The sequence below is a fragment of the Meleagris gallopavo genome, chromosome 11 (genome assembly GCF_905368555.1).
Source record: "Meleagris gallopavo chromosome 11, MGAL_WU_HG_1.1, whole genome shotgun sequence".
Lineage (NCBI taxonomy): Eukaryota > Metazoa > Chordata > Aves > Galliformes > Phasianidae > Meleagris > Meleagris gallopavo.
The window spans coordinates 3,662,667-3,679,309 of NC_139414.1; the positions used below are offsets into that span (position 1 = coordinate 3,662,667).

Consider the following 16,643-nt stretch of genomic DNA (forward strand, 5'->3'; position numbering starts at 1 on the left):
TAAGGTGGAGCCAACCCAGCAAAGTGCCACCCAACTCTATGCTCACCTCTCCGCCACTCTTACCAGAATGTACCAGCCCTCCCAGAGCCCCCAGTCTCTGATCCCAACACAGCCTTTCTGTCCCTTACACTTTCATTTCTGTTTCTTTACATCTTTATTAAACTGTATAGCCACTTTGATAGGAAAATTGAAAAGAAAAAGATATGAGGAACAACAAAAAAAGCCATAATTATGAAGATTCAATTTAATTTTAAAGGTTGTGGAAGGAGGAAAAAAAAAAGAAGCAGGAGAAGAAGAAACCAAATTAATTTAGCAGGAAAGCATTGCATGAAATATTGTTGGAGTTTAATAACCATGCAAAGACAGATGATATGTGTGGAAAAATTAGTTGTAGGACCTCATAATAGTCTATTAATATTTTCTACAGGCGCAGAAACCCTTTGCTGAATGATTGTAACAAAGTAATCTTTTTTTTTTAAGACATTAAAAAAATATCTTCAAAAGGAGAAGACGGCAGCAATGTACATACTGTACAGAATGGAGACCCCAGAGAGGCACGTTAGATCCCAGGCTAGATCCAGCACAGACATCTCTGCTCTGCCGAGATGCAAAGGCTGCTTGCTGTGGACAACTGTCCCAAGTGGAAGGATGACATCCTTTGACCAATCCCTACTTCCACGGCAGGCTTTTAGTCACTACTACTAATAATAGTTATAATAATAAAATACCACCTTTTGCACAGATGGGCCCACCAGACCAGCCGTGCCAGCCTACCCAATTGTGAGTTCTTGCTGTCGGGGTAAGGCACTACCACGTTTGGCTCCCTAACGAGATGAAGCCCAGATGGATGTCCATATGGATCTCTGACAATCACTTGGTGGCCCACGGGAGTGAAGCAGCACCCTGAGGCTCTGCAGGAGCTGTAGGCTGATCTTCTACCTCTTACCCCTGAAAAGCAGTGGCCAGGCTTGCAGCCAGCTACAATTGGGCTATTTTGTCATCATGATGTGATAGCAGTGGGCACTAAGTAGTATTTTTTTCTGCATCAGTTAACCGACAGGAACTGAAGGAGCAAGAACCATTCTCAAGGGAGCCCCAGGAGATCAAATGTCACCATCGAGTCATCGCTGAGCCTGGGGTGGTCTTGAATTTCAGTTGATCCCAGCAGAAAGGGAGCAATGAGATCCCCACCACAGTGGAACGCTGGAAACTTGGCACTTACACCAAGGTGGAGCATTTTTGCAAGCTGGGACAGCTGGACAGAGCCTTCACCCGGAAGGCCCACAGCTGACAGAAAAATCACAGCCAGCATCTGGTCCCCAAGGATGCATTTGTAACTTACTGGTCTCAAGGGCTCTGCATATGAAGCCCAAAGCTCCTGCACAGCACTGCAAGACACACAAGGACAAAAAGTGCCCAGCATTAACCCTAATGCCCAGCCTTGTTGTTGTGCCATCAAGGATGTCTTTAACATCAGCATTAACAGCCAACCCAAGTAAAACATCACCACAGCTGCACCAAGATAAGGAGTGGGCATGGGAGAGAGGGAGGAGAGACCTCTGTCTATGGGCAGTTTCACTTGGCCCCTTGAAAGGATGTATTTCCCTGGTCCTAAATGGGATTTGCTTTAGCTCCAGACAAAACCCTTAGGATCCTGCAAACTCAACTAGGTCAGTCCTGCAAGGAGAGGAAAAAAAAAAACAGAATGAAATAAAAAATGAAATGCTGAATAAAACTAAATAAAAATGAAATAATAAAATAAACCCAGGACAAAGACAGACTGCAATTCCTCGTTCGGCTTCCCCTTTTTCCTATTTTAATCTGTATAGTACCATCCAGTTCCAGCCTCCCCCTTCCCCCTTTTTTTTTTTTAAATGCAGTCTAATCCTGAGTGTGAACTGATGTAGTTTGTGTGTTAGGGGGGAAAAATCTCTCTCTCTTTCTGCCTTTTTTTTTTTTGCCTTCTTCTTTCCTTGGCCCAGTTCATTATTTTTCTTTCTTGTCACTCAGTGTGATAGGTTGAACAGAAGTGCACAGATGAGCACTGAAAACGGTGTCACAAGGCCTTAATCTAGTCTTTAATGCCTGACTTCAGAGATGTCATTTATCTTCTAACTGCAGCAGGCTTCCACCAACTTTATCTCTAATAATATATTGATGGATTAAAAGGGTCGGGCAGGAGACCGGGCTGGAAAAATTGCTTATTGACATCAAAATACAGTGCCCTCAACCTGATAAACATGGAGGGGCTCGTGTATCTCCTAGAATAGTTGGCGTTGCTATAATTTTTTTTTCCTAGCATGTTTCTCCCAGGTTCATGGGGTGGTCTGGTAAAATAAACAAACAGAACAAATAAATAGGAAATATAGTTTCTGCATTGACACAGCCGAGTGGAAGCCCAGCTATTTCTGTAATAGTTTTTTAATGATAGCACCATGCACTGCTATTTTACTGCACCCTGCTAGCTGCATCCTGAAGTGATGTGAGAGGGAGAGCTGCCATTGTTTTAGTGGGTTGGGGGCATTAGGACGTGTGATGCTAACACAGCCCTGTCAGCGCGTTTCGGGAGGCTGTTCCTCTCCCCAGTGGTGTAAAAGCAGGGAGCTGTCTGGCAATCTTTACAGCTGAAATTCATCCCTCGCCACACCTGAACTCATGCAAGGAGAATTAAAGGGAGGGGAAGGACTGGCTGCCACGCAGAGCACTGGCAGAAATGCTACCCCAACCTGCACTCTCTGCTGTAAACCCAGAGGATGGAGCTGCCTTGTCAACACTGCAGGAGCAAAACCCAAGAATTCAGGATCCCACCCCCTCTCTGCCAAGGCAACAGAAAGGTTCCTCATCGTGTTGCACGTGTTCCTACTTATCCTGCTGGTGGGGATGTACTTATTTCGGGTATACCTGCACAGGGTGTGACGTGGTCTCTTGGTTGGAGTAATGGCGTAGACTTATTCCATGGTTAATTCCCCAATCCAATGGGAAGAGATTTGCCATGTCTCCAGGTGCCTGCTGCACAGTTCTTCCTTCAGGTACCAAAGCCAAGGAGAAGTAGCATGATAACTATGGGAGTTGGCCACTAGCAGGAAAATCTAAATCAATTACATCCCAGCTAATCTACTGTCAGTCCCACTATAGTAGCAAATGGTCACGGCTGCCTGAAGTCTTTGTGACCGGTGGGATCTGGGCATGCGGCAGGTTTATCCACTGTCCACAGCAGCTCACAAAAGAGGTAGTTAGACAGAAAAGACAGCAAGAAGCAGGAATACCATGTTACTCTTTTTCAGACTATTTGGCTTGTTGGGGAGAAGCTTTCCTTGGTAATTCTGCATGAACTGTGACCAAGTGGAAACCCTCCAGTTACACATCACCATGCAGAACTGGCTGGAGAAGGCAGACACTTGGCATTGCTAGGAACAGCCACATAAAAACATGCATTTGCAGTGGGGTTGAGGAGGTTCAAGCATTTGTTGGGACAAACATTGCACCATGGAGAACATGTACAGCCCTCTCCCTCTCGAGTCCATTGCAAAGTGGCTTCCCTTCCTCTCCTGCTTATCACTCTCGTTGCAAACGGACATAACTAAAAACCATGGAACTTCATCCAGAGTGAAGTCCCAACATTTTGAGTCTGATTTAGACCAAAACCAGACTGAATGGCAAAATCCTGAAGCCTTCTCTTGGAAGAAATTCAGGGGAAAAAAAAAAAAAAAAAACAAAAAAACACACGTCGATTCAGAAGTGTCATACAAAAATCTAATTCCTAAATAGGACATGGCATTTTGGCCTGGTCATCCTGCTCCTTTCCAGCCTAAGCCATAGCTGCCTCCCACATGGACCCATTTGCTGCCTCCATTAAGGATCAGCTCTGTTCACTCCAAAATACCACCCGCCAGGCACAATGGATGATGCATCCCTCTAACCAACTGCACAGGCTTCCTGGGAAGCCCACAAGCCACCGAGACAGATGCAGAGATAAAGTCTGTCACCAGAGAGAGCATTTCATTTCATTTCCCTGGAAAGAAATTCCATGAAAAATCAATCTTCCCACAGAAAATTTTGATTCTTGGCAAAACGTCTTTTTGTGATCGGGAATGGCCTCAACTCAAAAATATCTGAGCAGCCGTGGTTACAAAAGGGCTGCGCTTCATTCCCACTTGCATTGAGAAGGATCTTATGTGAAGGCAAGCTCAACAGCCCTTGAGGAGGTGGTAAAGTCGTGAATTTCACCATCACAAGAGCTCTTAATTATCAACAGCTCAGACTGCTTTGATTATGCCCCAAAACTCAAGCTAGGTGGTTCGGAGCAGTGTCAGATGGCCCAGCAGAGACCATGCTTCCCACTGAAGTGGTCCTTAGCCCACAAGAGATGGGTTCACTAGAACTAACAAGCTTACACAACTCAAAAGCCTTGTCTTTCCCTGACAGCTGGAAATAACACCACAGCACATCCGACAGGCAATCCAACAGTGCAAAGACCTCCTGCAAATGAAGATCAGCCAGCTGGGCAGATGAGCTCTGGAAGACCCATGCTGATAGGGTTCCCAAATGGGAAACGGTGGATAAAAAACACCAATGCAAAAGTAAAAGGAAGTGGGGAGACCGGGAAAAATCAGCCAGATGGCCTCAGATGAGCAACCAAGTCATCAATTTGATTGTGAGCACTGCTCTGGGAGCAAATGATGGAACATCACGCGGTCCAGCATTCCAGTTCCTTGGATGGGAATGACTGGCAGGCACCACTACCCACAGAACATTGAGATGGCCCTTCTGAAATCTACCCATCGAAACACTGAATTTATCAGCTCAATTCATCAGTTAAAATGCCTCAGACTTCTGGGAAGCTGCCTCCGGCCAACCACTTGATGGGAAGAACAACTCAGATTTTTTTGGCATGCGGAACTAAAGCAGCTCAGCCACTTTCCCAGCACCTGCCACTCGTTTATCTGTGCACCACGTTATAATTTCACTGTGGCAAAGACTACCACAACGCATTTTTGTAATAGGTAGCTAAAATGACAAACTGTGAGGATTGTTACATTTGCCATACAAGTTGAATAAATTACTGTGGTTAAAAATAGCGATTTAATACCCATATTCTGTTAAGGGAAAAAAAAGAAAACAGATTTTTTTTTTTTTGCAAGTGCCATTCTTTACATGCTTCTTTTTTCAGATTCCTTGGCAAGCAGAGAAATATCCCAAAAATGAGACATTTTCTTCATTAAAATGGAATTCTCTGAAGCTTTTTGCACAACTTTGTTTCCTTCCCATTAAATTCCCTGGAAGGCTTCATGGTGACATAATTAGAGCAGAGTTTGGCCAGCACGCTCTTCCCTGAGATGTTTCACAAATCAACTTTTCCCAGTACTCCCTCTGAATTCCCCATTCCTTTCTGAATTTCCAGCTCATCACTTGTCACTCCTTAAATATAAAGCGGGGTTGGGTGTAGCATTTCTCACTGCAGAGCCACAAATTACACTATTTATAAGACCAATGGGTTGCACATCAAGGGTCAATGATGAGATATGTCCTACATCAAACCTGCTCCTTCCACCCAAACATACTGTAGCATGGCTGCTGTGCTCAAATGTGATGTCAGGAAGTGATGTCAGGAAATGATGATAATTCACTACAGAGCTGTGAACTAAGCCATTGCAAATTCCCACTGGCATCCACAGGACTGTGGCTTTCTCCTCAAGGCTCAAGAGTTCCTCATGGCTTGTTAACCTGCTTCACATGGGAGCGATTTCACCATCTGGTGAGCTCTTGCCAGATGGTAGTTACCTGGGTTCACCATTTAAGATAAAAAAAAATGCATATCACACCTGGCTATTTTCACCCATTGTTTGCTCATTACTCTCCAGAAGCCATCAACAGTGGATTGATGAACAAGTCCTCAAAAGGCATGGGCGTGCACATTTGCTTGTTACAGTACTGCATCCTGGTTCTTCCAAGCTGCTTTCTCCCTCCAACTGCCTTTCCCACAAAGAATCGTACTCTCAAAGCCCTCATTATTTTATAACTCCTACGCCCCTCTTCTCACCTTGTTAAACACTGCGGGAGCAAAGGAGTTCAGTAGCTCTACCATTTTAGCAACACCATTGATTTTGTCTCCCTCTTCATTTATTAATGGAACTACTTTCTCTCTAGTATTCCCTTTTCCCTGATATAATTGTAAGAGCTCTTTTTATTCCCCTTAAGCCTTTCTGCTCTCTGAGCTGGCCTTATCTTTTCCCTGCAAGCCATAACTGACTGTATATTCTTGTTTAGTTCTCTTCCCCTTCTCCATTTTTCACTATAGGTTCTTTCTTTACACTCCTATCTTTCACTGGTGCTTTGTTATGCCACATTGGACGCTACTTGTCCTTCCATTTATTTCAACTGGAGCTGGGGCGTGCTCAACTCTACGGGGCTATTCTGGCATTTCTGGCCTTTTCACAGCCCTCTGGATTGAACACATCTCCTGATTTAGCCCTATGAAGGTCATGGCCAGCAGCGCATGGAGGTACTGCATGAGGGCAGGCTAGGATGGAGCTATCACAACACAGCATCACAGCCCACGTCCCACCCACTGGCCAAAACCCATCCTTCCAACATCTATGCTGTTAGATGAGTTATTCATAACACCGAAATGCACAGAAGTTCCTCTTTCCTCCCCACCTGGGTATACTTAAATAACACTAGCACCAAAATTAACATCAGGATCTAGCAGGAACTGAAGCATCTCCCCCAAATCACAAATCCTTCTCTTTCTGCTTTCATTTCAGAGCTAGATCTTGCTTCTGAATCCAAGGTTACACCATTTCCAGCAAGTAAGCTCACAATGTGGTTACAGTTGTTGGAGCAATTAGAGCCTAGAACAGTCCCATGGAAACAAAAGAGTAGATAGACTTTACTTCTGTGAAGTTTCTGATCTGGATTTTACAGTGTGAGCATTGCAGTACTGGCAGGTTAGACCAAAGGATTCAGGAGCTATCCTAATTCTAGGCAGCTCTCCAAGTCTCTTGTTTTTTTTTTGTAAGGGGAATATCTTCATTCCAAATATAAGGAAAAAAAAGAAAAAAAGTACTTTTTTCAATGAATCATTACTTCACCTGGAAAAAAATCAAAGCATTCCATTTTTATAGTAAGGAAACACATTGTAATGCTATAATGTGATGGAAAGCACAGCAATAACAGCACAGTAGCAATGACACAGGTTACAGAAGGTGAAGATAAGCCCAAATGCAGCAACCATGGGCACATAAACAAAAGAATGAAAGACTGCTCACCCTCAGAAGACATCAGATACAACAATGATCTCCAGCAAACTACCCTCACCTCCACTGCTAACCCTTAAATGAGGTCTGGGAAGGGCTGGATCCTGGCTCCATCCCTTCCAGTCACTCAGGTACACTGCATGCACCTGAGCTCCCCTGGGTTGGCCCTGCCTTCCACCAGGTGCTCAATCACTGCTTCAGGCCATGACTTAGCATTTCCATTACACACATACTTTAATTCCACTGGATTTACAGCATGTTCAGATGAAGATCTTCCCTGAGATTGTAACAAATTCACATACTTCTCTTGCTCACTTGGAACCTATGTTTTTCTATACAAGAAGAGAAACAAGAAATATCAGAGAACAATACGGAGAAGGAAAGGGAAAGGGATAGATTTTCCCCCTGGTAAATCATAGAACCACAGAATGGTTTCGGTTGGAAGGGACCTTACTGTTCCAGTCCTTGCCTTGGGCTGGTTTCCCCTCATCAGCTCAGGCTTCCCAGGGCCCCATCCAGCCTCATGTTGAGCAACTCCATAGATGGAGCACCCACAGGTGCACTTACAGAGCAACAGTACCAGCACCTCACCGCTCTCTGAGTGAAGAATTTCTTCCTAACATCTAAGCTAAATCTGCCCTCTTTTAATTTAAAACCACTCCTCCTTGTCCTATCACTATTAGACCATGCAGTAGTGATGGTGATGGGAAGAAGAAAGCCATTGGGTTTGCCCAACTTGTGAATTAGTAGTTTTGAGTTTAAACCAAGCTAAGTCTGGATGCAAGGGAAGCATTTCTAGCACTGAAGCTGCTGATATGCTGGAACAAGCACTAGGAGAGAAGCTGTACCCATGTTGCTGCAGGTCTCTTTTCCAACCAGCATGACCACCACTAGCCTGAAGCAGCGTGATTTGGTTGCAAAGGTCTTCACAAGGTCCTCTCCATCTCCATTTTCTCGAGTCGAGTCTACAGAGCTCAATGTTTTTTGGATATTGCAGAACTTGTGCAGCCCTGTAGGTTTTTGGTGGACCCAGAGAGGAACATCTCAGAAAACCTGCTTGGTCTGCAAGCCTCTCACCGTGCAGAGCTTCCGTTGCAAGCATCATCCCTGTGTTAAGCATTCATAGGGTTTCTATAAAATCATTATCAAGAACATAAAAGACCCAGGCATGGAAAACCAGCTAGAGCTACTTCCAAGCATAAGGAGCCCATGGAAGCTGCCAGGAAAGGCACTTCAGGCAAACCCAGCACAGGAGGGCTCTGAGCTGCAGTGTGAGCACGAGGGGAGGTGGCATCCTTCAGGGAGTTTGGCACCGCTCCGTTCTCCCTGGTGTGTGCAGAAGTTAGTGCATGGCTAATTACAGGAAATTAAAGAGAAAGAGATATAAAGAGATTGCCTGAGCTGTGAGAGCCCTGGGAAGGGCTGGTGGATGTCCCGTGGTGCCGCCGCTGCAATTAGGCTCACGGAGCAGTGCTTGGAAGTGGGGCTGGAATGAAAAAACATGAAACTGTGTGGCAGGAAAAGGTTAATTATAACCCATTTGCTGCAGAATCTAATTTCTAGGCATCGAATATTTGCAGATTAGTAGGCAGCAAGGCCAGAAAAGACACAGCAATCTAGGCTGGAATGGCAGCGATGAGACACTGTGGCAGAATGGAGTTTGTCTTCAACCTAAGACCACAGTAATAGGTGATCGTGCAAGGACTGCAGGAGGCTTCTGGTTAAAATAAGTGTGCTAGACCAGTGCCAGCCATCAGAAAGCCACTGGAATGGCTGAAATAAGTGCTGAAATGCTGAATAAGTGCAGCAGGCTTTGCTGGATTTGTGGTGCAAATACTTAGCTGGGCCAGAGATGCTCTCTGGGGTCAGGTCTTCACGGGGTTCTCACTACACTGAGCAGAAGGGATATGGCTTGTTTTGGTGACACTGACCAATATAAACAAAATGCAGAACAGGAAACAAACTCAGATCTTTGTCATTTTCTAGCATCTCTTACATTAATCCAGATACCCCTCTGAAACTGCTCTTTCCAGCACTCTCTCTGGATACTTTATTCTTGCAGAAGAGTAAAGATTTTGTATTTAACCCTCAAAAGATGAGATAACACTGCTTTCAACTGGACACTGCTGAATGTCTCCTAGCTTCCACCTTTCCTGTCACCCAGAAGCACAGGATGAGTGCATTTCCACTATCTTGAAGCCTACAACAGATGATCCCTTCCCTCCACCCATCCAGGCTCCATATCCAGAGTCACCAGGGGTTTTGTCCTACTAGTTTTCCTGAGGGATATTTCCAGAGCATCAGTGCCTTAAGGTTGGAAGAGCACCTGTAGCAGCAGCCCCAGCATTCCTACACCCATGGAGTAGTCATGGCAAGTTTTTAAGCATTCTAAGGAGGGGGAATGCAGAGGGAGGAGGCCCTTGTTTGCAGACGAAAGAAACAATAATTCCTTCAGCAGTTTGATGTTAAAAAAATAATAGAGGCTTGTAAGCTGCTCTGAAGCTTGAATGTCAGAAGTAGACCCTGGGGACATGGATTAGAGGGCACAATGAAGGTGAGGCTGTGAAATGAGCATCGTGGATCTTTGGGAGATTGTTAATAAGAACACAGAAATGCAAATCTCCAGGAGTTGGTGAGACATCAGCCTGCAGCCTTACAAATGCATACGTGGTTCCAGTCAAAGCAAGGGAGATTCACAGAAGACTGGTGAAAGGCATGTAGCTGATTTGGTGCCTGCTACAGCACAGACCCTTTTTCTCTACGGACAGAGGGTGGAGAGCAAGAGAACCAGCCAAATACCTCTTCCCATGCAGAGTACATAATAAGGAACTGACCCTTCCTAAATTTGGCTGGGTTCATGGGTGTCCCTGTTTGGGAGCATTCAGCCACCATATGTAACAGCCTAGAGATACCCTTGCATGTGGCTACAAGCAAACTGCATGTAAATGAGAGAATCCTGACTGCATCTACAAATAACGGGTCTGGTAATCTCCCTCCTCTAGCTTTTTATTTGGTTTTACGTGGGAATCCAGCCCAAACTCTCTACGAACAAGAGGAGAAAGCTGAACAGAATACGGCGCACTGACTCCTCATGCAGTAAGGCCTTTCCCTTCACTGACTGTGAACTGGTGTTGCTCTTTTGTTTCAGATCTAAAAGCTGAAAAGCAAACTCTAACTCCATCCTGCTCCCAGCTTTGTGCTGCTCATGAGGACAATGAGTTACTACATGCATCTTTCTTTCACATAAGGACATGGAACTTTCACATGAAAGTAGCTTGTCGACTCAAGACTCAATGAGAAAGAACCAATATTTCCAGAACAAGATTTTTCTTGAAGGGTACAAAGTTTGGGCTCTTGGGGATCATCCAGGGTCATCCAGGGCACCCTTAAGACCTGGGCCATGCTCAGAGGTGGCCCTGAGCTTGAAAAGAGCAGACATCTTCCTGAACAGCACCCAGTTCTTGCATACGACTTTCCATTTCTGCTCACTGATGTTGCCCTTGAACATTCTCCTCCCACAAGAGCTGAATACAAGTCAGAAAGGAACAGGCAATAGACTCTAAATACATGATGCCCTCCAATATTTAGGCAAGGGTAGGAAATACAACCCCAGTCTCCTAAAACTCTTGCTTTTAGGCTACAGTTGATTTGGTCTACCTTCGTTTTACGGCCCCTCCAACCTACACCCTTTCCAGAGACCACAACCAACAGCAAGGAGAGAACGTGCCACTACAAAGGCACCACTGGGTGGGTTTCACATTGTGCCTCCAGAGCAGCACAGATACAGCAGACTTCTGCAGGCACATCCCCTCCTTCTTTCTCTTCTGAATCTTTTATTTTTTCCCCTTTCTCATTCTGTCTTTGCTTGCATTTCAAGGTTAAAAAAAGTCAGGATACAATAGTAAATATGTAAGATTAGCTCCTAAAATATGTTAGTAAGTGAAAGCTAAAGAAAGCCAAATGAATTTTAAAAAGGTTTTCTTGAAGCTTAGAACAGAGACAGCTCTTTTGATCCTTTATCACACAATAACAAAAAAAGCACCAAGTGAGATACATATATATAATATACATACCATATATATATTTATATACCCCATGTGCGTGGGTACGTGTGTGTGTGTGTGTGTGTGTGTGTGTGTGTGCATGCGTGTATTTTAATTCACACAGGCTTTCCTTTCTTTAAAATGCTGCAAGAAGCTTTTTTTTTTTTTCTGCAGATTTCTTTTTCTTTCTTTTTTTTGATATTTCAAAGCTGGCAGTTCAGTAAATGGCTGGAACTGCCACATCTCTGTTCTTGCTAAAGAAATCAATGCTAATCCTATTACTGGCAGTTATCACCTATCCCAGAAACCGAGGCTAAAAGAAAAAAAAACCACTGAGATGTCAAAGTAGGAAAAAAGCATGGGGGAGGGGGAGAAAGCGCCCTTCATTCACTTTCAAACAGTGATTGTTTTCTTATTTTTGATCATTTTTTCCTGTTAAGAGAGAAACTAAACCACCAAAAAAGAGGAGGGGAAAAAAAAAAAAAACCATCTGTGCTTGAATAACATGAAGGGCCTGAATTAAACCCACGCACCCACATGCAAACCAAGGGATGGCTTTGGGGCTGGTGTTGTCACATCGGGGCAGGCAGCCCCTTTCTGGGGAGCACCCCAAAGCATCCAGCCAGATATCTGCATGAAACGTGGAATTCTGAGATATCACATCCCCTAATAGAAGCCATAGTATCATAGAATCACAAGGTTGGACAGGACCTACAAGATCATCTGGTCCAACCGTGCTCCCATTACCCTTGCTACCACAAAAGCCAGGCTCTGACCTTCACCTCTGCAGTCGATCTCAAGGCTGAGCATCTCAGATGGCTTGGGCAGGTCACTGCAGCTCATACTTCAACGTCTCTATGGGATGTTGGCTGCTCCAAAGCTTCTTTCGTCTTTGCTTCTCATCCTGAGCACTCCTCAAATACACTCACGCACTTTGAGCATCCATGATGTAATGGCTCAGCCAGCCAGGATGTCCCCACTGCCATCGTGATTCACCTTGTGAATGTCCTGTTTGCCCACTCAGTGCCTCCTAAGTTCAGTGCCAGCCATCCTAGCTGGGAATTCTAGGGCAGTGACAATGGAGAGCAACTGCAGGTTTGGAACCTGTGCTCCAGCTCCTGTCCTTCAGCCCACACCATCCTCGCTGCCACATGAATGGAGATTTTGACCATTGGCAGGCTGGTTCATGGATAACGAACAAGAAAGGAGAGAATGAGCCAAGCAACCATGAAAATAATAAAAATAAAACTAGGTTGGAGGTTTGGACAAGCAGGCAGTCAGGTGTCTGCTCCACCCGGCCACAAGGCAATGCACCTCCTGGCACATGGGTATTTCCTGAGCATTCCTGCACCTAACACAGCACGGGCATCCCTTCCAACCTCCTGCTTTCTCAGCAAAACTCAGCTCCTGGGCTCCCTGTATTCTCTGGAGAGTCAAAGTATCTTTCATCCCAGAGGGAAGGCTGAGGACACGAAGCTGTTCATTGGCAATAGGGGAAAATGTTTCCATACATTTCTAAGGAGGCAGAGTTAGGGCTGCTTTAGGCTATGGAAAGTATTTTGGACTTGGGTAAAGTGAGTTTGTAATTCCTGGAGGAGTCAGCAGGGGGTGGAGGAGCCTCTGAGAGCCATGAGAGGAGGAAGCATACCCCAGACACCTCATTTTTGGAGCCAGAAAACCAAACCAAACAAATAAATAGAATGAATGAGGAGAAAGGTTTTGCTTTTGCTCTCCTCTGCCCTTTAGGTAGCCTGTAAGTCCTGCTCCTGCAAAGCTTCGCTCTGGCTCTCTCTCCACAACAGACCCCAAAACCACTTGGCCATGCATCTCAGCTTCTCTTGCTGGCCAGCCCTGCTCATCGCAGTGTGACATCAGCAGAAGTGTGAACCAGGGGGCCTGACAGGGACAAGGACAACTGCAACTGCCCAAAGCCCTGGGAGATGACAAAGAGAGAGGACGTGACTCAGGGTGCAGCTACCATGATGGGAAATAGGTGATGTAGAAAAGAAAATGAAGCAGGCTGTCAGAGCCTCCTGAGGATAATAGAAGCCTATTGAGATGCTCACAGGTGACAGAGGGAGGGCAGATATGCACGGAGCTAATGACGCCCTGGGACAGATCAGGCTCACGCAGCCCGTGCACAGCGTGTGACAACGCCAGGGACAGAGCAGAGATATTTCCATCACAGGGTGCTGCAATACTTGATAGCAAAGCAGAGGCTGAGGCTGAGCAGGAAAGCGTAGGGATTTCTTAGAGCAGAGGAAGAAATGCATAAGTGCAGTTCCTGCCTCTTGCTGGGGCTTTAGAGGGACTGGGGAAAACAACAAGGGTATGTGTTCATTTATTTGTGGTTGGAGATGTTGAAGGAAAGTATTGGTTGGACACTCCCACGCTGAAATTAGTCCAACTTTGATGCAAAATTCAGGGGAAAAAAGTGTTTCAGTTACAGATTGCTGTGAGATTTCTCACAACTTTAGTGCAGCCGACGTAATTTCTAACAGAGACCATTCTCGGAGGGGGAGAACAAAGTGGTGCCTTATTTCTGATGGCAAAAGATGAAGGACACTGACATCATTGGTAGGTGAGCATCAGTGGGGCACGGCACCTCCACCTCTGCATAAAAGCAGAGGAAGACTGCAGTGTCCACACCATGCAGAGGTGTAGGGGAGGAGATGGGTGTCCCCATGGGTGATTCAAGCTGTGCTGGGTGAATCCCATTCAAAGGTTTCTTTGGGTATTTTTGAAAGTCCCCTTCTCAGGGGCGTCGCTTTATGAACTATTTTCAAACAGTGAGCTATGCTTTGTGGCCTTGTTTTCTGTCTTTAAAATGAAGGTCGGGTGCTCAGCTGACTCAACCTGCAGTATTGAATGTAATCAGCTATATTAGCAGAAAAAAATGAAAGCCTGCATAATTGGAAGCATTATTCGCTATTTATCTGATATCAGCTCTCCCCCAGTATCAATATTTGGCAATTCTCCTTAGAACTCTGTGGGTTTTATGTAGTTCAATCAATGGGAAGACAGCCCTCATGCAAGCTCTGGAGCTGAAAGGCATACAGAACCTCCTGATTAGTGCCTCTAATGAGCGACAGAAAAGCAGCCCTGCATCCCAGCAGCTCTGGTCCCTCTTCCCAAACAGGATATTTGCTGGGATATTTGCTTCCAATTTCATTCACAGTTGGTCCTACGTGTTAAAGGTCAGCAATCTGCACACCATGCCATGGGACGCAGGCTGGCAGTGCTCCAAGGGAGAGGTGGCTCACTGCCATGGTTGGGATTGATGTCACCTCCTCATGCCAAGGGGTTGCCCCCAAGGGATGCAGCCACCAGTGCCCCGGGCTTCAGGGGGCAGGGAAAGCCCTGGGCCAGAGGTGGATGGGCATGGGAAGTCCTTTGGGGATGTGGGAATCAACCTTGGTGACGAAAGGCCAGCTTGGGAAGGGTAACATCTTGCAAGTGGGAAGGAAAAAGAATCTTTTCTCCAGATTCCCATCTAGCCTTCATGTGATGCCCAAAGGAGAAGGATCTGTGCTGGGTCACAGCTGGTCCCACGGCTGTGTCAGGGCATGCTCAGCAGAAGCTCCCAAATCCTGTGCTCTTCCCAGCTGCCCTGGGTGGTTTCACGTGTCCTGCTTCAGTCCAGTTCCCCCCCTCACACCTCTGGGCAGCAAAGCAGATCAAAAGATGAAGCCCCTTGCTCCTCATAGAAGCATGTCCCTGAGCCCTACGCAGAGCCCACCAGCTTCTCTCCATTACAGCCAGACTCCCATCAAGTTGCTAGTGGCTGCTGATTAAACAAGCCTTGAATTTGAATAGTGAGCAATAAAGAGAGAGAGACACACAGTCACCTGCACACACAGCGAGCCCTGCAAGTAGCAATCAATGAGAGCAGGGGGTGACACTGTTAGCAGCCACATGCTGCAGCCACACACTGCCTGCTGGCAAGCTTTGGGGAGGGGGGACCGCAGTGGGGGGGGATAAATGGATTGCAATGCTCTGGGATTTGAGCAAGTGTGGATTTCCCATCCAGTGCTGCCAGCACCCCGGGGTCCCACCATGGGGGTTTTGCCTATGGGTGCATCAGGTCATGCTCTGCTGGCATCTCCTGCAAGGGCCAGCTCTCCTCTTGGGCCCCCACAGCATGCCAGTGTGGTGTGTGCAAACTGCACAGGGAAGAAGAGGCTGAAGGATTGCCAAAATGGAACGGGGAACGTTCAGGCTGGATGTGGAGAGGCCATTAAAAAAGAGGAGGTGCCACCCCAAGCTGTCTTTATCTTTCTCAGTGTGCCTAGAAATGTGGTAGTGGCATTTCAGTACACTGTTAGCACGTGGCTGGCTCAACCTGGGGACAGATAGCTGTCATTGCTTCGAGAGCTCTAAAGAAATTTGGGTGTGTTTGTAGAAGATGTGCATTGGCTTGGCCATCACCAGGAGGTCACGATGGGTTGGTAACACCCATGGGCCCAGCAGCAGGTGAAATGTTCACGGCTGGAACATAATTACCTTAGCATTGACCTTAATTTCAAATGCTTCTCCACCAAGCGCCACCTATTTACATTTCCACTCCTAAAGACTTCGTAGCAGAAATGACACCGTGTCGTATTTATATTAATTAGATATTCTGGGTTCAGTGCTCGCTCCGTGGTGGGGTTTGAAACCACATAATACAAAAAATAAAATAGAATTTCACGTGTACACAGCCTATAATTTAATGCAAGAGATACGCAAGGTCTTCCAGCATAGAGTGCTCTAAACAACAGCATTTTAGTCTCCATAAGCACAGCAGCAAGGGAGACATTTTCCATGCTCCATTCCTCTGCTATAAGAACATTTGTTTTTTATTCTGAATATTTCAGCACATCTATTTACCTGGCACTATATTTAGTACCACAGTACCAAGATGGCATATATAAAGATTCAATTGCAATTCCCATCTGATGTCCCTTCCCTCTCCTTTTTACCCCCGTTTTTATGTCCGCACTCTGAATTCAGCACAAAGTTGGTGTGTTTAATTTAAAAAGAAGTAAAACGCGCCAGGAGACGCCTCAGACCACTGCAAATCACCTGCTTTATAGAGGCAGTAAAATTGTGTATCGGATTAAAAGTGATGCTGATCTGAAATTTATGATAACTTTTAATGGCATTATAATTTTTTTTCCCCTTGCACTCCATCATGGAATCATTCGGATGCACAGTGCAGCAAGATGAAATTTGTAAGGGGAGAACATTAGAGAGGCGAGCATTGAGGCAGGGGAGTGGGTGCCGAGTGAGGTGGGGTAAGGTGGGGACACAGGGGATGTGGTCCGTGCCAGGGAGAGAAATATCACCCAGTGCACAATGGTTA

At 45.8% G+C, this 16,643-nt stretch overlaps 1 protein-coding gene across 1 annotated transcript in view; it reads right to left on the reverse strand.

The window, feature by feature from the left end:
• The window catches only part of TBCCD1 (TBCC domain containing 1), a 93,905-nt gene that overhangs the window by 18,436 nt on the left and 58,826 nt on the right, over nucleotides 1-16,643 (reverse strand). The window lies entirely within an intron of this gene.